At 36.8% G+C, this 24,215-nt stretch overlaps 1 protein-coding gene across 1 annotated transcript in view; it reads right to left on the bottom strand.

Moving 5' to 3' along the window:
- LOC139686039 (Ig-like and fibronectin type-III domain-containing protein 1) overlaps positions 1 to 24,215 on the bottom strand; it is an 862,041-nt gene that overhangs the window by 763,788 nt on the left and 74,038 nt on the right. The window contains exon 2 of the mRNA XM_071583133.1: positions 15,087 to 15,153. The gene's annotated coding sequence lies outside the window, so the exon portion shown is untranslated. The remainder of the gene's footprint in view (positions 1 to 15,086; positions 15,154 to 24,215) is intronic.

The raw sequence follows: 24,215 nt of genomic DNA, 5'->3' as shown, positions 1-24,215 counted from the left end.
TTAATTAATCAAATTAGGCGTACTTAAATTCCAATGTAATCAATATCCAATTAATATGATTTAAGTGTATTTATTTATAATTTTTGAATATGCCATGAGCTATAGAGGACATAATACAAGTGGTGCCCTAATGGCCTACGTAGTCAATGCACACGAAAAATCTACACCAACGACTAAAAACTACTAGCATACACATATCTGGGACGTTTTCAAGGTGATAATTTGTCGCTTAAACTAATATTTAATGGGAGATATCCAAATGCCGAGGCTAAGTAAAGGAAATGTAGAGAGTCCATTTTGAAGGCTATAAATGCCTCCTACAAGCGTGCTTCCCGTTTTGCATCCACCTTTAGGCGCACCTCCCCACTGCGAGCATAGCTCAACAAACGAGCGCCTATGGAAAGAGTTAACAGGAGTCAGAAGAACGTGGTGGCCTTGCGACGAGACCCGTTTGACGAATATGTACCAGAAACTTATCAAAAATGGGGACTGCTTATATCTCTTTAATAGTTCATAACCCGATATAGGCCATGAAATTATATTTTTCTCATTCAGATTAAACTATGATGTTCCAGTGGTGAGCTCATCCAATTATTATAGTAAACCTATCGATTAAGGTAGATTTTGGATGGAGAGAATAACCATACATACCTTGTCTGGCCTAACAGAACACAAGCCAAACTCCAACTTAACAACAAGCCCCTCTTCATCCCCGTATACTTCCTATCTATTTTCATTCCATCCAACTTCGCTATTCCCTATCCATGCCCCTTCCGTGCTTGTCTATCATTCTTCCCTCTATCAATATTCAACACTCCATAGCCGATCAATATTCTTTGCAACCATTTTTCCTGTCTCCTAATGATTTCCCCCAACAATCCCCTCACCTCCCCTACCTGGCCCAGCACTTCCTTTGTTTTCCTTTCTGTCTACTTCACCTTCTCTATCTTTTAGGGGTTAGGTGGTAGAAGAGATTCCATAGTCTCAATATCTCCCCAAAATAAAGTCGAATATCTATCAATGTATCCTTTTCCAGACACCCATTTTAAAAGCCTCCTATCTTCTTCTATCATCCTGTTTCAATGACCATGATCCGCGCCGTACATTACTACGCCCCATATCGAAGTTATTATGAGCGTTTTCTTATCACCCTTAATCAACGTCCCTGTCATCAACTCACTTCTCCTTGTGAAGGCCTCTTTGCCTAGTGCAATTCTTCTCCTAAGGTCCCTATTACTTTGATCAATTTGCTTCAAAACACGTAAACTGGTCCACCCACCCTTGTTTTTACCCTCTTATTTTAACGTTTAACTTGGATAGCACACGAAGTTCACTCTCTGTAAACCTTTCATAGCCTCGCACTGCGTCTTCCACTACGCTTTTTTTTGCTCTATTTGTTGCGCATCTCAATTTATCATGAAACTTTGGTACTTCCTTTAACCTAACTCTGCATTTACATTTTTACATTTTTTTCTCTCGTCTATCTTTCTAATCATCTCATTCGTGATCCATGATTTTCTCGTCCGTTTTCTATTGACTGTTCCGTAAGTTCCTTTCGCGAATTTCGTTATCCCTTTTTTCGATATATTCCCATTTTTCCTCAATAGTACTCAGCTCCTTTTCCTACAGATATTCCTTCCTTGTCAATCCAATTAATGCTTTAACATTTTATTTTCTAACAGGCCTTCCCTTCATCTTTTTGAATCGGACGCTACCATTCATGACTACAAAATTCTGATCGGGGTCCGCATCCACTCCTGAGAAACTGGGCAAATTGATCACGCTACTCATCGAATGTCCAATCAAAAATACACTTCATAGAAACAGTCATACCTCCCTCCTTCCGAAACAATATTAATCTTTAAGAAAAAAATATTGGTACTCCCGTGTTTTCCATTTTTGGTGTTTTTACAAAGCTTATGTAAGATTCAAATCTTATGTATGCAAATGAAAAACTATGTGAACTCGTTGAATGAAAAATGACTACATTATTTCACAATTATGAGTGGATTAATCCCTACCCCTAGCACATATTCAGCGTACATATGCATACTGTGTGAAAATTCTATCATCGCTTTGAAAATTATTGTAGCAGGAAAACGTCAGGTTATGAAATGATCTTTTTTCAAAATCACTCGAGTGTCCCACTCTGGCCACGGTTCATTCTACCGCTACGAGGAATGTCTCCACTAAGTATTTACTCTCTACCCAGGACTTGGTTGAATGCACATCGTGCTTCAAAATCAGAGGAGTTCTTACCTGCAGTCTAGCGACTCCTGCATGCAAATCTTAGGGTCACCCAGTGGTACTATGAGTTGATACGTCACAATCACTTCGAAGGAATGGAATGCTGAATGCAAGCCACGTAACAGATCGGAGACAAATTGTACGAAGCCGGAGGAATGTCAGACAACGGAGTCAATAAGCCACACTCCGCTTGTACACCTACCATTTTTCAATTAACGCTACTAATGATAGCTTCCATAAAGCCATCTCAATGAAAAAAGAGCTCCTCAATTGGTATTTTTGGCGGAAAATTTTTTTACATTATATGACTATAGTATTTCAGTAGTGGAAATTACGTTTCATTAGCGCATTGTAGTCATACACATGATTTTTTTCCTAATCGCAGGAGACGAAAGAGTTTGATACACAAAATTTTTAGTTATTTTTTCATTACATTCGCGGTGTATTTACAACAATTATTTTTAATTCGTTTTAAATTGTCGTGTAAGCAACGTTTAAAAATTTATTAACATCCAGATCAGCATGTTTTTGGCTCCTAAGGAATTTTATGCCGGCGCCGTAGGGGTCACTTGCGTTTCTGACTATAGCGAAATTTCTGGCTAATTATTATTCCTATTTAAGGTACATTTGTATTTACATGTCAATATAATATGCGTCTTTTGACTCATGATGTACCAATACGAAAGTGAAGAATCATGGAAAGGCTTTTTAGCAATCTTCAATGGAAAAATGACCGAACACATCTAAAGCTGTTAGAGGGAACAAGAATGTCTTCATCTACAGTTACACAATCCCCCGCAATCCGCCGCTAAGGCTTGTGGGGCACTATGACGCAGAAGGGAGTAAGAAAAAATTGTTGAAAGATTTCGGGTGGGATTCTCACGGAAAAAGAAGGCTTATTTTTAAAGTTTAACAGCTTTCCGAAGACGTCCATCACATATTTAAAATCTCTAATTACTATTAAAGACGAGACCATTCATTCAATGTTAGAGGGATTGCTGTAGAATGGAGGGGTTTAAAATTTCTCTTTTTCCGAAAACAATTAGAGACAATAAAAGGTGCTGCTCACGTGAACTAGAGATTATACAATATCATCATTACGTTTCAACATATGTAGGGAATACATGTGTGCATTCATGTGTATACGTATTTTGATGCATGAATATACATGTTTACATCTATGTGTGTTTGAATAACGACGCATACGAACGTAGGCGTACATATATTTAAAGTAGTTGAGGCTGTAATTAATAGGAAAAATGTCACTCTTTTTGCACGAATTTAGTAGAAGTAGTGGTGGTGCAATGTTCATTGTTCTTATTTCTAATAAGAGCTAATTAGTTAATTTAAATTTTTTTTTCTTTGGTGAGGCTCATGCATGGTGTGTGACTTTATCTGTTCGTACGATATGATGAGCATGCCTGGTGTAAATACACCCCCCGCCATTCACCTTCCCGGTGAATTGCAGGGTATTATTTAGACGTAGATGCACAAACTTCAAATTTCCTTTAGCACTTCTATGGTTGAATTAACTAAAATATTATTTGTTTACCCCACAATGTTCTAAAATTAACTACTACAAGAATAATCGCTGAAAATTTTGTCCGAGTTTACTAATAGCAAATATGGTCTTTCTACTTGAAACCTTCCACGCTCATTCACAAAATCCAAGTTCCTCACCGGAGTAGTACAAGGACAATCCATATTGATCTTTTAAAATGAACGGAATTACATAAACCTTACATAATCGTCTTTTATGTCAGCTATCGACTAGCCATTTTCTTGTGCAAATACAGCAAAAGGTTCTAAGGCTTGACACACCTCCAGAAATACCATGATTCATCATATGTGAGTACCGGCGGAGCCCACCAGCACCATACCAGCTTCTGATGAGACTACCAAAGGCATTTGGGTGCACTAACTCAATCCACGCCGAGAGCAGGAATTGATTCTGTTAGCGGCGACTCCGCTGACACATGGCCATGGACGAGAGTGGCCAGGTAAATATGGACCGGATCGCTAAAGCAGCCCCTTCACATTCAAGGAGACTGCAACCAAAAAAAAGGAAAGGATGACGTCATGGAACGCCTTTCTCTCCGTCACGGCGTGGGCCCCGCCTGAGGAAACAGCTGATGCACGCGCGGCTTCAAAGGAGGGTTGGGGGGCGCCGAAAGGGAAAGGGGCCTTCGTGAGATCCCCATTCCCGCCCCGCCCCAACCCACAACCTCGCCGGCCACTGACGGAGAGGCGAATGTGACCGAGAGAAGTGAGCGCGGGGTAAAAAGGCATCTCAACGACACCTTCTCATTAAGCGTCTCTCCTAAGTCTAAGGTCTATAACAAATACTCAAATGGCATTTCTGAAGCATACATTTCTCTTTCTGGTCACAAAAATTAAAAACCCGACTTCACAACTTTCTTCTTTCACTCGGCCTCCACCTCCGCAATGATGGCGAACACAAAAAGACATGCTAGCGTAGAAAATTTGAGAGAGAAACGCAATTCATCCGTGAAAGGAAAAGGACGTCAAATATCTGGAAAAGTGCCCACGTAAGTAATATAAGTAATATATGGTAAAAATGTTGTTTTGATCGAATTAAAAATTTTTATACATTTGGACCACAGATTTGTTCGTCCCTGCTCCTTTTTTTAATATCCATGGAGTTAACGTTTCTACATCTACATCTACACAATACCCCGAAAGTCGACGCAAGGGTGTGTGGCGGGGGGTGTTAGGTCACCACCCGTAGAACAGAATAAAACTACAGTGAAAACAAACAAAAACATTGGCAATTCATACTCACACACAATTGCATTCATGCAAAACCCATTTTAATCTACAAAACTTGCAATTTCATATACTAATAACTAACATACACAACTACATGCACCTACGAATATACCTGATGTCTACGCAGCCTTTTTTAACCTTGTCCTCACTTGTATATCAAATGTGTTATATTAATATTTTTATAATGACCTTGATTTCTTACTACTACGATCCTGATTGACCGTGGAAAGAACGAATACTCTTAACTACTGAGTAAATATTATAGGACTTTTTAAGTGGTTTGACCTCTAAGATTAGTCAGCAGCAGCATAAATCAGCAAATATACTTTTAACATCCAAAAAATTCAATTTGCGACACCAATTCTAGAGGCGAGTTTCGAAATCGCATCCAATAGTTAAGCTGGTAAGCGTGTACACCATGCCAAGCTTCTTCAATTTGAAGAGTAGAAAAATATGACAGCTTTTTAATATCTTACAACGTTCATTGAGCATCTCAGCACGTGTTTCAATGTTTTAATGCTACCTTCAAGTTGGTGAAATCGGAAAATTTGGAAAGGTAGTGGAGATGAGGGGTGCTGAAGAGTGTCACATAGGAGACAACTGGGAATTGCAGAAAAGGCAGGACGGATACGCTACATTACATACTAGACGGACGGCAATGACGTAGGGAGGTCAAGTGTTGATGGATGAATGAATTTTGTGGAATAATATAGGCATGTACTCGTTTACGATGGAAGAGTCTTTGCCCTGAAACACTCTCTCAATTTATCGTGGGTCAACATTTTTTTCAGGATATCTGGACGCAGAATACCAATGGTGAAATAGGATTCGTGGTCAAAATTATTAAAATTTTTCAACGAAGTGGGAATAAGTGCCTTTAGGCATGAAAGTCCGTTGTTCCTCTTTATCCCTGTTGCAGAAACTAAGCCCGATTCTCCCGCAATACACTGAATTATAATCTCCGCAATGGTGCTAGTACACTCCCTAGCGTGACAAAGGGTCCAAAAGGATGTGTCACTGGGAATGAGAACATTTTTTGAAACTTAAAAAAACTCTAATCTCTAATATGACTTATTTATGATTTACGCACTTTTTGATTCAACGCCAAACCAAAATTAACTTTTAAATATTTTCAAAGACAGCTTTTTATCAGAATTGAATGTATTCGACGCAACCCAGGTACCGACACTTAGCGATAATAATATCGAGGTGCACAATGATATTTTTACAAGCATTACTCCAATAAGCTGGGACGGGAGAATGGGCTAAATTATGGGTAGCAGGGCATTTAGAAATTAGCCGGGGACAAACAATTTAGTAACCATAGCGTAGAGGGTGGGGTAAAGGATGGATGTTAGGGGCGGGGAATTTCCTGTGGCAAGGATCAGGAGGGGAGGGGTTCAGAGGTATTCTTACCGACAATGAGAAGGGGAATGTGTGCAATAAATACCAATTAGATTTGGTACCTGAAGATTATTACATTGTGCACCTTAATATGCCGCAAAGGGAAAATCTTGGGTCCTTTCTAATCAATTCTAGATGGATGACAAAATTTGTCCTTTTTATAAGTGACTTTTACAAGTTGAACCAGATGTATCGATTAGATTAGCTTTCGCCGGTGGGAGGTGTCCTTTAGGTTTCTAGCCGAGAAACAGTAAATATTTTAGAGGATAAATTTTTACGTTCCTTCTAGACAAGGCCAATTTTGGCAGTTTTAAAATCTTCGTTAGTAGCGATCTGTGTAATGATTTCTCAACAGAATGAATAGGCAAAATGTTTGAAAGTAGGTGAATCAATGAGTGCAATTTTTAGCAAAAATGATTTTAATGGTGGGGGAGTGTTTCCAAGAGATTATTCTAATTCTATTAATCTAATGTGCTCTCATACAGGATAAAGGGAACGTCAAAGAAATTAAAGTCGCATTTTTTCTCAATTTCAAGGTGATATTTACAATCATATGAATGGAACATGCATGGGTGGGATATGAGGCGATCTGTACGTACATGTGTTTCAATCCATATGCAAAAAACGCCTCGTACATTGTCAAGAAATTAGGAAAACGTGCCAAGAAATATTATTTGTATATTGTTAGTGTATTATAATTAGTTTGCATCATTAGAAATCCACCCTCTTACAAATTAAATGAACCCATGTGTCATGGCGTTAACTGCCCTTTCGTGACTCCCTAACATCCTAGCTATCAGCTCGAAGTTGTAATACCTATTAAGTGTATTTAATAAAAACTGAAAATAACAGAAACACATTAGCCTTCATCCTTGATGTATTATATAGTTCACGACGTCATGTAGTGCCTTCATTCACCAATTAGTCGTTTGATGAGTACAAACCCACCGCCACTACATCTGCTAATATGCCTCGACAACTTTTTTATCTGATTTTGTGCAAAAAGGGACAGCCTAAGCCATTAATACCAAGACAATGGTAAGAGAGTCGTCCGGCTATTGCCGCAATGTATCCCTTTCTTCCTCAGCTTTATCTACGGGCAGGCTCAAGCGTGTGGCAGACATTCCGCCAAAAACAAACCTAAGCGCCTTTCAAGTACGCCCTTCTAATCTCCACTCTCCCTGGTTATGTCATATAATGTTCACTTTTACTTGTAGGGTTAGCGTGGTCTAAGAAGAGCGGCTTCTTCAGATTGCTGCCATAGGCTCCGTCAGTGGCTATTAATGGGAACGCTCGTTCCATTAAATGTTTGGTCATATTTTATATTTTAGATACGCCTATGTTTTTATTGTTTGCCGAGCCATTTAGACCTACCAACAAATATGTCCCGAAATTTAACACCATTCATAAAAAATAAACGGAGTGGGAAGTAAATGTTTGATTAGTAAGTAGATTATATTCGCTCTCACGGATACCGTCCATTCATTCTCTTCTCGCTGCAAGACGGCCCTCAGTTTGTCCTTGTTTAACAAACAAGCCCCACTTGAAACTCTTGAGAGGCAACCTCACCCTTATTTAGGGAACTTGGTGTCCACATGCCGTATTGATCCACTCTTTTCTGACGCTGTACTAGATTTGTGAGAACCCGTTTGATTTCACGGAGCGATTCACGGATTCGCGGTCCCCAATTTAAAAAATAATATTTTTTTTCATTTTTCTTCCAAGATCTCCCGATATTCCCGCTCACCCTTACCAACTTTTTCGCTTGCGAGTGTTCACCATTCTTAATATTGGGGAATGCTTAAGTCCTTCCGAACGTAGTGTATGAGGTAATTAAATATTGGTCACTAGAGCCTGCCTAAGTAGTAATTTTCCAAGTTAGTAGACTAGTCAGAAATTACTGTTGTTAATTCCAAGTTTCTCCAAGCTATCGAAAAGCCATGATGTATATGGTCAGCCACAAAGTAAACCTTTAAATGTAGTGGAATGGCAGTAGCACTTACTGAAAAACCATTTTTATCTCCAATTAAATCAGAATCTCTCAGTAACAAGTGTTATAACAAATGTTATCTAAATGAAAGGGGTCAATAAACATTCATTTCACTCTACCCCATCGCTTTCGATAGAATAGTTTAATTTGTGCTCTATGAAAAATTCCTAATTTATTGGAAAATAATATTACATATTTTCCAAAGACCTAACTACAGAATATTAATGCATCATAAAAAACCATTGGTTACAGAAAATAATTCAAATAATTTATTTTGTACTGCTGATAGCTAAATTAAATAATTTTTAAAGAGGTGTATAATATATATATATATATATATATATATATATATATATATATATATATATATATATATATATATATATATATATATATATATATTTATTTATTTATTCATTCATTTATTTATATTTATATATATATTGCCCAAAGTGCTTAAGAGGCAGGAAAAATACACCACTGATATAATGCTAGTTTATTGACCAATAACTTGATTCAGTCCTTTTATGAATATAGTGCATCTTAGAGTATTGCGTACCCTTTTCTGTTGCGTTTTCAAGCTTCCTCTTCCATCGCTCGTCCCTCTCTGCGGGGGCGATGCCTCACGCCGTCCGCTGCCAACAGCGGGGGATCATATATTCTACGTGTGGTTTTAGGGGCGGGGACCACGTGTTGCATGCCCATGAATGAATAGAAATCTCCTTTCTTACCTTCCAGTTCTGCTTCACCTGTCTCGGTATAGTGGAGGTCTGTCCTATAAATGGTTGTGTTTAATTTTTATTTCTTATTTTTCGTATAACAAAGAACTATATTAATACTTGTTTTGAACTAAGTCACCCTCTAGCACACATTCAAGTTTTCACGTATTTTGAGGTTTTTTAGTGAACACTTTTCCATTTTCCCTTCTTCTCCAACATTATCCTTCCTTATCCCTTGCCATCCCGCGTGGTGCTTGCACCCCCTGCCCAACACCTCTTTGGTGAATCGTGGGGTAGATGCTAGAGTAGATGTAGATCGAATACTATGTAATGCATTGAATGCGACATCTCGAATGACCTACTAAATCAACTAGAATCCCACATGGTCTAGTGGCAAGGATATCTGGCTCTCACCCAGAAGGCCTGGGTTCGATTCTTGGCATTGGAACTTTTTTTGCTGGCCACGGTGGCGGCCGGGTAACGTACTAACAGATTTAATTCCCTCCTAGATGGTTTTCCTTTCACCTAGGGCTTGGTTGTATGTAATTGTCAAATTTTAATATCAATGTTCCAAGTCCGATGTAAAGGTCGAAGTACTGTTTTCAGACTAATGCAAAATAAATAAATAGAAATAAATCCAATGACCACCGAAAATTATATCACATAGAAAGAGCCAAGTTGGAATACGAAAGATGCTGATAATGGACTATATCAATACTAATTCATACATCAGCTTAATGTGTTCCAACCACATTTGGTAATGAGATAAAACTCCACACACTCTCGGACGAAGGAGATTTTCAATTTTGGCCTGAACATAACTTTGATGGTAGAAAAATCGTCATGCATTACAATCAATGCTGTAACGGTTTAGCAAAGGTGCAGGGCTCGGCAGTTACATCCTGATAGCCACACAACTACGAAGCTATCCCTTTTCCTCAAAGCCTAAGTTCCTCTGCGGGAAATCCAGGCGGAGAGGAATCTGTAATAAGAGATTAAAGGTGCACGGTGCACACAAATCTACCGGTGATTCGGCTTGGGAAGGACCGTGGGATTGATGCGGGTTGGAAATACGATGGAAGAGATTGAAAAAACGACGTAATTAAGGTATAGATTGGAAAGGAAAAGCGGAGGGCGACACATAAATGTGTGACCGCCTGAAACACTTCAAAACTTGCATGAATTAAAGTTTTAATTAAACCGATGGATTTTTCAGAGACAGATGGGATACTTTTATTCATTAAGTGTGTGAATGAGGGAGGTACTCATTTATTTCTCCTTCGAGTGTTTTCTTGTGTAATTTACTCCATCGCGGCTGAGGGGGAAGTGCACAACCCGGAGGAATAATGTTAAGGCAAGGTTTCTGTGTGCCGATGATACTGACCAATGTGTTGGTTGCGTCCGTTATTTTATACCGCAATGTAGATATTCCAAAAAAATACAATCACGCGTAACTGATTTTCATTTAAATATTTGGCATGACTTGTACAATTCAATATTGTTTTTAATTAGTACCTATTTGAATATTAATGATGCCAGAGTTCACAGCGGAAAGTTAGTAAGCAGCGGAACTGATTCATCATTTAGGACAAAACCGTCAATTGCAAAATAAAAGTCAAGGGCATAAGGGATACTTAGATATATCTCAGCTGAGTTAAAAAAAGTAGCATGTGAACAGTAATGTTTTACTAATTTAATATTGATACCATATGATTAGCGAAATATCGTTAAATGTTCCACACTAACACCCATAAACTCAGTGGAAAACGTAAACATGCCACGGTTATTTCGCCCAGGTACTTAGAGGCACTTAAGTTTTATTTTGTATTTTAAACGCAACAATAATCAACTTACTTTTAATTGACATTTACATATTCAATAGTGCTGAACAAGCAATCAGTCGTCGAAGGCACAAAAAACAATTACAGAAAATGCATGATTTACATTATTACCAAAGATAAAAAGTCTATCAATAGATCAATAACTTTTTATGCTCGATTTTAAATGCAAATATTATTTCCACTGGTCTAAAGAGGAACAAATGAAGAATTGGAGTGAGCGCCTCCAAGTGCAGGACAGGGGAGCTCCTTCGCTGGTCTAGAGACTAGCCACGGGAGAAGATGGGAAATACAATGCCATTCTTGGACCAAGCAGGTATGGTTGACGGGGTTCTTTATCTGTAGAAATAGCCTCCCGTGTAGGTGGAAGAAATACCGAAATCAAACCCTGGTCTTCCAGGATAGCGGAGGGGTTATGGAATCAGACTAATGACCTTTCATTTCCAAAACTTAAACTTTCTCACTATTTTAGATAGGAAAAGCCGTTTCCGAAACACACCATTTTGGATTTTCTAGACGCCTTTCCTGATGCAGGACAGGTTAGAAGGTATTCTTAATTTTCGCCAGTATTTGATATATTTAGTCGAATAAGGGAGCTGTATCAGGGGAAAGCCACGCGTCGCGACCAGTAGTGTCTAAGGTTCGCCATCGTAGATTTTCAATTGTGGGCCTTCTTTGTTTTCCATTTTGTCTTAAATGAGGTGGTTTACGTTGGCCGGACGCATGCAATATTCCTGGTCTCTGTTCACGTGAGATATCAAATTAAAAACAGTGTGCTTTTCGTGTTAACATTTATTCATCCATTTCATTATGCTATATATATTTATTTCCAATAACAGAAATGTCTCGATTGATCATCATAGCCTGGAGCTATGTACTGGAGAAACAAAAACGACGCAAGCTATGATTCTGATAGGACAATGATTTCTTATTCCAGAATTGGGCAAAGTTTTTCTCGAAAAATAAGCAGTGTAACGAATGAACTAAGCATATGAAAGTAAATATTGCTGCGGCCATAAACAAATAACAATAGAAAGGAATACTTAGTATGCGACAACCTCTTTCAAGTGGTCTCCTTAAGAAAAAACGAGCCCAAGAGGGAATATACAGGCGTTGTAAACAAGATCACCGGTAAAAGGGGAACAATATGAGGTACAGTTAATCACCTTCCAAAGGCAAAGTTAAAATTTACAGATAAGAAATTAATTGGTTGAGAATTGAATAACACCGATGCAGAAATAATTTAAAGAAGATATAATTTAGAGCACATAAAACAACAAAGTGCAAGGTAACTTCAATAGATGGTGAAATACTCTCCAAACAAATAATTTTTAATCCAGAGGAGGAGTATCGTAGGAATGCGAAATATTCCAGTACTTGTATATTTGAGTGCGTATATGAAGCTGGCTATACGCCGATAAACGTCATAGGCCATTCTTAAAAAGGATTATTATGAATTTCATCTTGATAATCAGAGACAAATTCGAATGCTAGTTCGTTAAATGAGGCTTAACTAATCATGAGCAATTGAAATAGCATAGTTTTCAACGTGAAGGTTGGTGAATGTTGGTTTCAACCCAATGACGAATGTATAAGCACAGCAGGAGTATGAAATCCACACATTCGCGTAGGGGGTGAAGTTCTGGTACCCGAAAAATTATACGGAGTGGGTGAAGATGAGTGAGGCCAGAGGACTCCCTGGGAATTAAAGTGGCAAGAGGACTCCCTGCCCTTTGGTCAATGATCCAACTCTCTACTCACTGAGCAACCACGCCCCCGCAAAACCATTTACATAGTGGTAAAAGTCGCACACCAGGGGGAAGGGAGAGGGGAGGTGTTTTTTTCCCATTGCCGTGTTGTGGTTTCCCAAGATCTGATACTCGAAAAATCATATGGCTTGGGTGAAGCTGAATGAGCCCAGAAGCACCCATGCATTGAATCCGACCTCCTCATTCAGTAGCCCAGCTATCTATCAACTGGTTTCCCACACTTAAATATTCCATTCACTGAAAAATTCCATGACACTAGCAGTGGTTTAACAAGGATTTTTCGGATTTTGAATTATCAGTTATCACCTATAGAGGTGAAAACGAGAGACAAACCTTCAACGATTTGAAATAAAGAAGGAAAGAATAATGAAAACTATTTTCAAGTAATCTCATTTAGAGAACGTACTTCTTTTAAGTCATTAGAGAGTTTATACCCGTAGACTTATAATGAAAAAAATCAATCGGGGACTTGCTGCGAGCATAATAAGTGGAAAAAAAGTATTTTATAAAATATCCAGTCAAATCAAAATATAATTTATATGAAAGCGAATTTACAATGAGACCTTGTCCATTTGCACTTTATGTGTTTCCATCAGCACTCGACTCAAAATCGAATGAACAGATTCGATAGAATGTTGTACTCAATAAAAGGGGTTGCGATGGTAATATGTAAGACACCAAATAGTTTATTTTTAGGCAATTATTAATTTTTTCCCCGCAAATGTTAGGAAAGGTTTTTATAGTGTTTCAATCTAACCTAACTTAAAGACAATTACTACAAAAACATGATTTAAATATATATTTTTTTTTAATTAAGCCACTCACTGTCACCAATTCGGAATTCTACTTCTCCCGTTATCAGAATAGCCTAATATGATGACATAAAAAGGAGCCCGAATAATATCCCTTGATGTTAGGAGTGCACGTGAAGGACTGCACTTCTAGTAGAGCCAAAGAGGTCGAATTGGATGACATGATCACCGGCCCCTCAAGATATATCCAGTTTTCATGAAAATCCATTCGTTTTTATTACGGTCATTCAGGTACATAAGATTTCTTGGGACATAAACAAATGCTGTGCACATGGTTTCTAAGATGACATCCCACATTAGTAAGGCTCATATACGAGTTAGGTAAGATTTCAATGAGATTGTATGAATTACTTCACAATATATGGATAAAAAATTCAAATATCTTTTTTTGTCAAATTTACTTCAAATGGCAGAGAACATTGTTCTGATGCCGAAGGTTTTACGATTCAATTGCCACTTTTAGCCGGAAATATATTTTTCGATTCAGAAAATATTCTTTTTCATAGAAATGTATGTACTAGCATGTAGCCATCACCGATACTTTAGAGGATTTAAAATCTTCATCAATTTCTGACCTTATGTATAGATTACAACATTTGCTATCATGAATTGAAGGGAACAGAGATCAAGCAAGAGGGATTATGAAAGTTAACTTGGAATTTATTTAGAATTTATGCAAAGTCTAAATTTCCTAAGTCGAATACCTTCAAAGATTTTCTACACGCAACGATTTTTTTGTTATAATGAAGTCACCAGACATTCGGAAAAATTCAGTAATCCCATTTTTGGGTAACCTATATTTAAGTGGATGTAAGTCCAATCTCTACGTAACTATGAACATGATTTCAATAAATGGTAGCTCCAAAAAACCTATGAAATAAGACTATTTTTAATTTATAACATGACAATTGATGAGTTTATCATATTCTTAATAAAGTAACTTTTGCTATTTTCATTATTTTAGTATTATTGCGTTTATTTTCTATTTGCTACTCTGAGCTAATAATAATAGAAAGGTGCATTTCTAAATTATTGATTCAATAACGCTTGGATTAACCAAAAATATAAAGTGGGATTTAAATGTTTATTCTTATGAATGCTATTTAATGTAATTTAGGATTATATTTGATCTACAAATACGCACGCTTTGAAATCAACCAATCAAGCATTAGTCTATGATTCGATCAGCCTTGGCATTTATATTGACTGAAACGACTAGTAAATATGTTTTTACTAAAAAACATTTACCACTGGACAAAACGAAAATAATCAGGGATGGCATTTCTGTATTCCGTTGTAAAAAGGTAAAAAAAAACTCCATTCGTCTCTGTATTCCCCAATCCACTTCTGCTTATCTTAAAGTACTTCCAATTATTACATTATATATTCAATTATTCAATTATTATTATTTATTTCCAAGTAAGCATTAATTTTATTTATTTTACCAAGAATGGTTTTATCAATCCCAAAAGGAGTCATTCTTTTGCCCTAGCTTAATTATTTCATTTGGTACTTACAAAACTCCTCTCCAATAACCTCCAGTAAAGTTTGGAGAGGTCAAATAATGTGGGTCAAAGTTGACACCTGAAAAGGATTCAAAGTAATAAGTTAGGTAAAATTCCAAAAAGTGAAAAACTCACGCCTTACAAGAATACTCATGCAATTTCAACAAGTACATTTTTATTAAATTAAAATTGTTAATATTTTTACAAAAGTTAATATGAATCACCTTATAAACTCCAAAAATCAATAATAGTTTTTCCATAGCTATTTCATCATAAATTTCAGATGTAAAACATAAAAGAAGAAATTCAGTGAAGAAGAAAAAGGTATTATGTTAAACGTTTTTGGCTATCCATAAACCACTGATGGTAACTTGTCCCATTACTTTTATCTATTCATTCATCCAAGGATCAAAGACCACCGAAAACTACACAATATCTTTTTATATTGGCCGGTACAGCAAACTAATGTAAATACCAACTAGTTTTATTATAGGTAGTTCATAGCACAAGGTGAATTTTGGATGGACACATACAGTGCATATATCAGTCTGGCCTAAAATGAAACAGCCTTATACCCTATCATTAAGAAGCCCACGATCATAATTACATACTAGCTAGATCCAACAGATCTCGCCTTTCCAGCCTTATCAGTTTGAAATCATGGCTGCCCTTCCTCGTTTTCAACATCCTTTCCACAATCACAGTATTCAGCATTCCATTACAAACCAAAATCCTTTGCATTAACTCTTCGTTCTCCATTCTATTCCTCACAAAAAATCTTTTTCCTCCCCCACCGTGCTTAGCACGTTTTTGTTGGATTTCCTTCCCGTTCATTTTACTTTTTCTACCCATTAACTCACCTTTATCGGAAAAGTTTCCAATGCACGTTCAGCAACTTGCTTCAGCGACCAAGATTCTGCGCCGAACGAAACCGCGAAGTATATCAAAGATTTAACTAAACTTCCCTTAAAATCTTTACCTAATATGTGCGTCCTCACCTCGTGAAAGCTTCTTTGCCTTAAGAAAATCCTTTTGATGTCCATTTTATTTTCGAAATTTTGGGCCAAAATACTACATGAATATGTATATCTCTGCACCTTTTTTAGTTTTTGCTCTCTTAATCTAAACTTTTTCGTAGCCTTTCTCTGTCATGACTGTTACACTTCGAAATTATTTCATTGTAATGAGCATTAGCAGATGAACTCGTTAAAAGTTACCGCTGTGACATATCCTGCAGTTTCTTGGAATTTTTCATATATTGCTTTGTTTACATGCATTTTTATACAATACCTAACACACTGTTTTTCGAATGTATTAAGTAATCCTTTTAATCCCTTCCTGACTGGTAAATTAAGGATTTTCTCTCACAAATCTATTTAATTTTGTGAATTTCCCGCCGAATTTCATTCCCATTTCCAGGTTTATCCATGTCTCTTTTACCAATTCCTTCGAATGTACAGTAAAGAGCGTGGGGTGACAATTGGCACTGCTGTATTACTCTTTTATATGGGTATATTTGACCGCGGGGATAAAATGTGAAATGTAGGCATAGTCTCAGGCATATTCATGTACTCATTCTATCATTTCACGAAAGGCCAACATAAAATAATCGAACCCTAGTGCCACTTTATACTGTCATAGAGTCTGCAACGCAATTATTTGGCCGGCAACTAGCTACTGAGTCACTTTTGAAGTGTTTTCATATGTGCACTAATTATTTCTATATTAGTTAATACATGTTTTCCATTACAATTCTGACGAGTTTCTGAAACGATATATAACTGTAGAAGAATCATGGATACGCACACGACTACACTCTAGAGAGAAAGACTCAGTCGAAACAGCGAGTTTCTAAAGGCTATCTGACTTCGATAAAGGCATACGGTAAAACCGGCCAACAAAGTGATGGACGCGGTATTTTGAGATATCGTCTAAAATAATTACTTTCGAAAGGAGAAATGATAAATGGGGAGAACTATGCGTCGTTATTTTACAGGTTGAGCGATGAAATCAAGAATAAACGTCCCCTTCAATCAAATCAATGCACCGGTGCACACTCCACACAGCACACAGAATAATGAAATTATCGTTCAAATTATTTAAACATCCACCGTATTCACCAGTTTTGGCTCTCAGAATTTTTTGTACTTCCACACTAGAAAAAATGGCTCGGCGGAAAACGACTCACCTCAAACGAGATCGTCATCACCAACATAGATGCCTATTTTGATGACTCGAAAATCCTTCATTATGGTCGGCTTAAAAAAGTAGGAGAATCACCGGGAAAAGTTTATCAAGTGCCGAGCTATAAGGATGCTATTGAAAAATAAATCTACCAAAATAATTTTTTTTTATGTTTTCTAAGTAATTATGGAACCACTCACGTTATATTATAACGGACGTAAGAACTAATATTTCTAAGTGTCCTAATCTAACACGACCTTAAGGTGGCTTGGGTATTGTGTGGATGCAGTTCTACCCCATTTCCTTAACAATTCCCAATCCTACTCTCCATCCGCCCACACGCACATGCGCGCCGCACGCTTATTACTGCTATGATATCACACGTACCTCTCCACTTCCTAAAATGAGACTTGTCACCCAATGAGCTATTATTCTATCACCTTTCCTGTCATTTTTTGATGATCTTGTTGAAGTTTCTTTTCCTGAGTTGAAAACAAACGTAGTGTCTTTTGGTACTACCATTGTCCTTTCTATTTTCGAAACGGGAAGTAGCACTCTAATGGAATCTTCTGACCGAATCTCTCCCATATAAATGGAGCGATTAACTCGTAAAAACACTTTTTCAACGTTTCCCTAAACCCTTCAGTAGTTCCGCGGGGATTTTATACATCCTCAGGGCTTCCTTAAACTCCCTATTCCTTAATGCTCTCTCTAATCTGCACTGAAGTATACCTGACCCTTACGACATCCTCAGGCCTCAATTTTAATGTGGAATTTCATATATTGAAGGTTTTAAGAGTCAACTGGACATAATGAATTTAATGGGTGCATTTAAATTATATATCTATCCTTAGTTAAGTACTTGTGGCATTAAGAGTCAAGAGGTGCGAATCAATACATCAATCTTTGCTTCGCAAAAAATTGCCCGACGCAAATGCAATACTCTTGTAACGCGCCTTGTATTTGTGATTTATTTTATTTACTTCATACGGTTGACGTATCGAAAATTTTGCAAAATTTTCACTTGACGACTCCGTTTTAAATCCAACGTTTAACATCGATAGATCCCTGATTTTTTTGGTAATTCGAGCATGGATTGAAAGGGAACTGCCAACAAACGCAACCACGTTAAAAAGAACTCATAGAGAAATGAGTTCATTGAATTCTAAACTATTAGCTTGACAGCCCAGAAGGTCTAGACAGAATAATAATCCGGTCGATATGGTGGGACAGAGACTCTACCCTTGTAGAGTGTCCCCATTCCGAATTGGGGAGTACGATTGGCCTTGATGTAGCAAGTGCCCATTATCTAACGAAACACTATTTTTCTCTGTGGTCGACTCTCACACTCGCTAATTGCTCGCTTGTTTAATAAGAACTGAAATGCATTCGTTAACGAAGCATTCATGAGCATAGAGTCGTGCAAAGGAAACACAGAAAGAGGATTCAGAGGGACTGTTAAAAATTGCCATTGCGGACGGAAAGCTGAAAATGAAATATGGCCTCGAAAGCAAAATTAAATTAGAGGTTAAACTTTTGATTCCAATCTAAGTGACGTAAAATAGTTGATTCGTTCCGCTCTAATAATTATTTGAGAATGATAAATTTTGGTGACGGTACAATGCAGTAAAAACGAATAACCAGTTAAGGTGACACGCTTAATGGTTTTCAAAAATTCTCCAAAAAGATATATTAATTTGCTATCAAAAGTTTCTATACGCAAGAAATAAACTTGTATACTCGTACACAGAAATATGGTCATCGCCGAGGAGCTTCAAAATTTTAAATAATTAAAAAGCAAATGTATATGTTTGAATGGGGTAAAATTGAATACAATTATTTTTATATTTCTTTTTCATGCGAGGTTCCATTTTAATTTTGCCTGAAAGCCGACGCAAGATTACTTTTATTTTATCCTTGATTAAATTTTTGTCAATAAATCATGAATAAATACTTTTTTGACCATTATTAGAGCATTTACATAATTGATCGAGGTAATAAACTATGCATTTCACATATTTGTATTTTATTAAGCTTTGGATCTTGAAATATTTTCCTGTTTACTATACAGAAGAGAGAATTCTTCTAGATCTTGCATTAAAAATGCGTCTTCCATCTTAAACTCAGGCCGGTGAAGTAGGCGAGGATTAATTATTCAGCTCCGCTTATTATTTTACCATTATTTCATCGTCCCCTGGTGCTTTTTTGGGCTCTATTTCATGGATATACAACTTGTATATCTGTTTCGATTACCTGGTTTTTCGTCTTCGTCTTTAGATCGTTCTCGTCAGGTCTCTTTCCGGATATCAGTTGCATTCTCAATGCATTCACAAGGAACAAGAGTAAGTAGGGAATTGGCAATTGTTTCAATTGAAAGTGGAACTTTTACTTCTTGGTTGCGGGTCGAAAAATAATTTGGTATGAATTTTCAATAACTTTTTTGCTAATTTGTACAACAATCCCCATTTTGGTATTATTATCAAATGTATTCCAGGTTCTGTTTTTGCTCTCCGCTGTCGTCCGTCCATACTCAATTCTCGTCATTTGATGCATCCCTACTTTTATTGCTTCTGTGACAAATTTGTCACAAATTTCCACATCAATTCTTTCACTTGATTAATGATGCGTTCCAGCTAATAATGTTAGTTGGCGGAAGTATTACTCGATCGATTGATCTTTCAGTTGCTATCTGGAGGGTTTGCATTAATTCTATGATTCCTTTTTATTGCATTTTTTAGATATCGGTCCCCAAAACAGACTGTCATCTTCTTTCCAAGAAATATCGATATTCCCTCGGAGGAAGAGGTACCCGTTGACTCCTCTCGTATTTAATTGGATTTTCACGACTTAACCCGCCAATTACTGGACTCCAAGGTGAAAAGTTATTAGTCATTGATCATTAATTGCCAACTCTCCGCGTAAAATTGCCAAAAGTTTATAAATCTCACCGGACGCCGAATAAAAAGCATTGGGACAGTGTTCGTTTCCTCGGAAAATGAAAGGAAGGAAGGGGGATGCCCTGGCTACTTTTAATATTACGTTATTCGTAGATAATTAACTTTGAGAAACTGACGCTATTGGTTAGTTTCCTTACTGAATAAAAACTTATTTATACAGTTTTTATGCCCGTGAAACTGGTTAAATATTTAAAGCTTATTCAAATCTAGTGAAGCATTTTGCGGACTCGTTAAAGGGTGGTATATACGCCGATACAAGTTACACCAGTCTTTGGTGCCATTCCTCGGCCACCGCAAAGATAAGGAATACTACATATAGTCAGATTTTCAGAGAAGGTCAATATTATCGTCAAATAAAATCATGCCCGACAATGATTTCTACCTCTGTGCTGATCGGAGAAGTTTCGGTTTTCGGCCCTAGTCCTGGAATTTCCCAGCAGCTGCTAGTTACACCATAGGCGACAATAAAACTCTTGAACAAGAAAATATCCATGAATAGGTCTACTCTTTGTTTTCCTATCCGTTGGTTTTTAACTTCGCTCGCTGGAGACTGATCTGGCAATGGTAACGATATCGTAAGACTATGTCCCTTTAATCAGCGGAACATGACCATGCATTAATTCCATTTTCCTTACGATCTACAATGTCACTGTATTAGTCTTCTGCAGTTGAAACAACAAGGGTAGGCTTCAAACTTAATAACAGCAAATTGAACAATTTATCCTCAAAGGCACATAAAAATTCTTTCCTTTACTTCTGCGTAAAAAATACTTATGATTGACGATTCCCGCCTGTTTTCCTAATTTATTTCGTAAAAATTACTTTTACCATCATAAAACATTTTAAACCAATTGGCAATGAATTTTCAGCATAACGATTCAGCGCCACGGGAGCTGCCTGTATAAACAACAGGCAACGGGATTGAAATTTATTTCCCTAACGAGTGTTTTCACACAACATGCACTTCTGTGACATGGTAGAAGCTCAAAATGAGTGAATGTCGACAGTTACCAGCGGATTTTCACATTCACCAGAAACGTTGGTAAATGCGCGATAAATTAATAGTCCTTCATCAAACTCGGACATGTACCATTTGGAATTCACCAAAATTCTTTGGTTAATGCTGCCATTGGGTAGCTTCCACCAGGATGTAGGGTAATTTTCACTTTCTTTTATTAAATATAATTGCATTATTTATTGACAATGGAAGTAATTTTAAAAACCCTGTCCCTTCTAACTCATCGTTAAATAAAGGCCTCCTACGAGACAGCAAAATTCATCGAGAAACACGCAACATTGATAAATCAACATTTAATTTTCAAACGTGCACCAGCGTACCCATCAGTTATTTTGAAAACTTATATTAATTTGGCCAATCACTACGGTAGGACTTTGAATGTAATAATATTAATTTCAATAATACATATATTTCTAAAATATAGGTCGTATAATTTAAACTACTTTATTTAATATTCAATTTCTTCTCTAAAATTTCCATTGCGAATTAGAGAATAATATTAGCATCTGGAATTAAATATCCTTGCGTTGATTTTTGCAGGGATATAATCTTTGTGAGGAAATATATTCGCTCTCACAAATCAAGAAGAAACGTAACCTGGGATAGCATCGGGATTGGCTTAATAGATCGACACATGCGAGATTCTATTGGGCACGCACGTAGGGTCATCGGTTCCGAAACTACTTCGGACACAAGCATTAAATATATACACATTATATCATCCAAAGTTCCCCGCCATTTTCCAGCATTTATAATTATTAAAAGATGTCAAAAAAATATATTAAATATGTTTATACTTGTCTTCCTATGCTTGCACATTTTATGCATAAATATTTGAATTTATTTTAAGAAATATATGTTGAATAGATATCACGTTCAATTGATACGAGGGGAAACTTACAATAAAGTGAAAACTTAAAAATACAATGAAACTTTAAAAAAAATTGAAACTTAAAATTACAGCGCGAGACCGGTCCTCAAATCAAAATTTTCCACGGAAGAGGCAGAGACACAAGCATGGATGGCTCAATCAGTCAATAAAAATGCCAAATGATACGTAACTGGTCTTCACAAAAACCGCAAAATGACAGGAGACAAAGAGACGACAGCTTCTGTTGACTCTTCTCGCTATTAGAAAACCCTTGTTGATTTAGTGGCATTTTTCCTGACCATTGGCATTCCGTGAATCTCTGTCAGTTTTTTTTCTCATTACCTTCTATTTTGTAATACATGCATAAATGTTATTAATTCTGCGTTCTACCTGATTCTTCCCTTTGGAGAAATAAAGAGAAATAAGGACGTGTACAAAGAGATAAATCTAAAACGGAACAGGTTGACAGAAAAAATATTTTTATCGGCGGGAAAATTTACCATATTCACTGTTTGGACAACAATAACCCTCAGCAGGGTTATATTCTGGTTGAACAATAAAACATTTGAGTGGATGCATGCAAAGGTTACGCATCGAATTAAATAAAATTGGTATCTTAATATTACCACTCTCCGAATATCAGGACTTTGAATGCTTTAGGATTTAAATTATTAGAGATATTTTTTTACCAATGCATATTAGTAAAAAAAAAGTAAAAAAAAATATTAAATACACCCCACCGTATTTTTCAGTTTTTTCACCCACTGCGCGTTTTTCAGTTTTCTCACCTATTATATATTTGTAATCACATATCTCGAGTCATTTTGAGTAATTTTGTCTTATGAGTAATGCAGTTCGCCGGATTGAAATCTTTCAAAAATAAGTATAAAGTTAAGCCAAAACCATTTCAGCATAATTACGAGCCTTCGGTACAACTCATCAAAAAAATTTGATAAAAATGAAGAATTAGACACGCTATAATGAAAATCAAAGCAATAATGAATCACAAAATCAAAATAGGGTTAAATCTCGACACATCGGAGAGTAGAAACAACCAATAACCTGTGACGGAAATCCATAATGGATCATAGAATATCAAATATAAACCCTAAAAGAATTGCTATTGCATATTTTCTGCGTAAAAAATGCTATTGGTCCAATGCCCAAACTCGGTTTGACTAATTGGCAATACAGTAAATATACTGAAACAATACAGTACAAGTACACGAAGACAATACAGTAAAGCAATGGGCAGTAAATACAATGAGATATTTGAGTCTTTAAATACCATATATACCGGAAATTGTAGTTGTGAATGAGTGATTAAGTCAGGTTTTATGTCGAATTTACCCAATATGCCTGATGAAAATAAAAATGTCGTAGACGGTTTTAGCAGTGTTGTTGCACGAAGCTTAATTTGAATTTGTGATGTAATTACGGAAAGCACGCAGAAATACGCATTCACTTGCCCAGCTCATCCTCAAGATCTCTTGATCTTGGTACTCTCTTAGGCGCCGACAAGGTTCACCACCAACAGAGTAGCGTTGTACGTGCCTTGGGGAGCCTTTCGCTTCGTAGCCGTTGAGTAGACATACGCAGAGAGGAGGACATCGACCTCTTTGATGCCTTGCAATATGAAGTGCGCGCGGCAGTCATGTTGAAAGTACGTGAAATACACGTGAAGTGAAAAGTGAGGCGGCATTTTAGGTGTTTATTTCCCATGAAAATAGAACTAAGAATTCTTCACAACATCCATAAAAGAACGAATAATTTCAGCTACAAATAGGGTAAATAATTAAAGTAACCCTCGAAATACTTTCGTTTCCGGATCCTTTCATAAAAGTATCCCTTTATTTAGTTTATTTTAAATTCTTTTACATATGTACCACAGAGATTGTTTTCAGTATTTTAGAATTTAAAATTATAAAATATTAAAGTAACTTTGGAAAAAATCAATTATGCACTTAGCCTTGAATGTGGTATTAGCATATATCTATACAAAAAAATAAGTAATATTGATGTTGATATCGCAAATGCCGTCTTATGTTTGAGGGACCATTATTTTTATAATCTGGGAATTACCAATTAAAACAGGCCAAGCTAGTTTCGAG

This window comes from Hetaerina americana, unplaced genomic scaffold (assembly GCF_022747635.1).
Source record: "Hetaerina americana unplaced genomic scaffold, ioHetAmer1.1.p SCAF_13, whole genome shotgun sequence".
Classification (NCBI taxonomy): Eukaryota; Metazoa; Arthropoda; class Insecta; order Odonata; family Calopterygidae; genus Hetaerina; species Hetaerina americana.
Note: the sequence above shows the minus strand (reverse complement) of the source record. Positions and strands in the feature narration are given on the sequence as shown.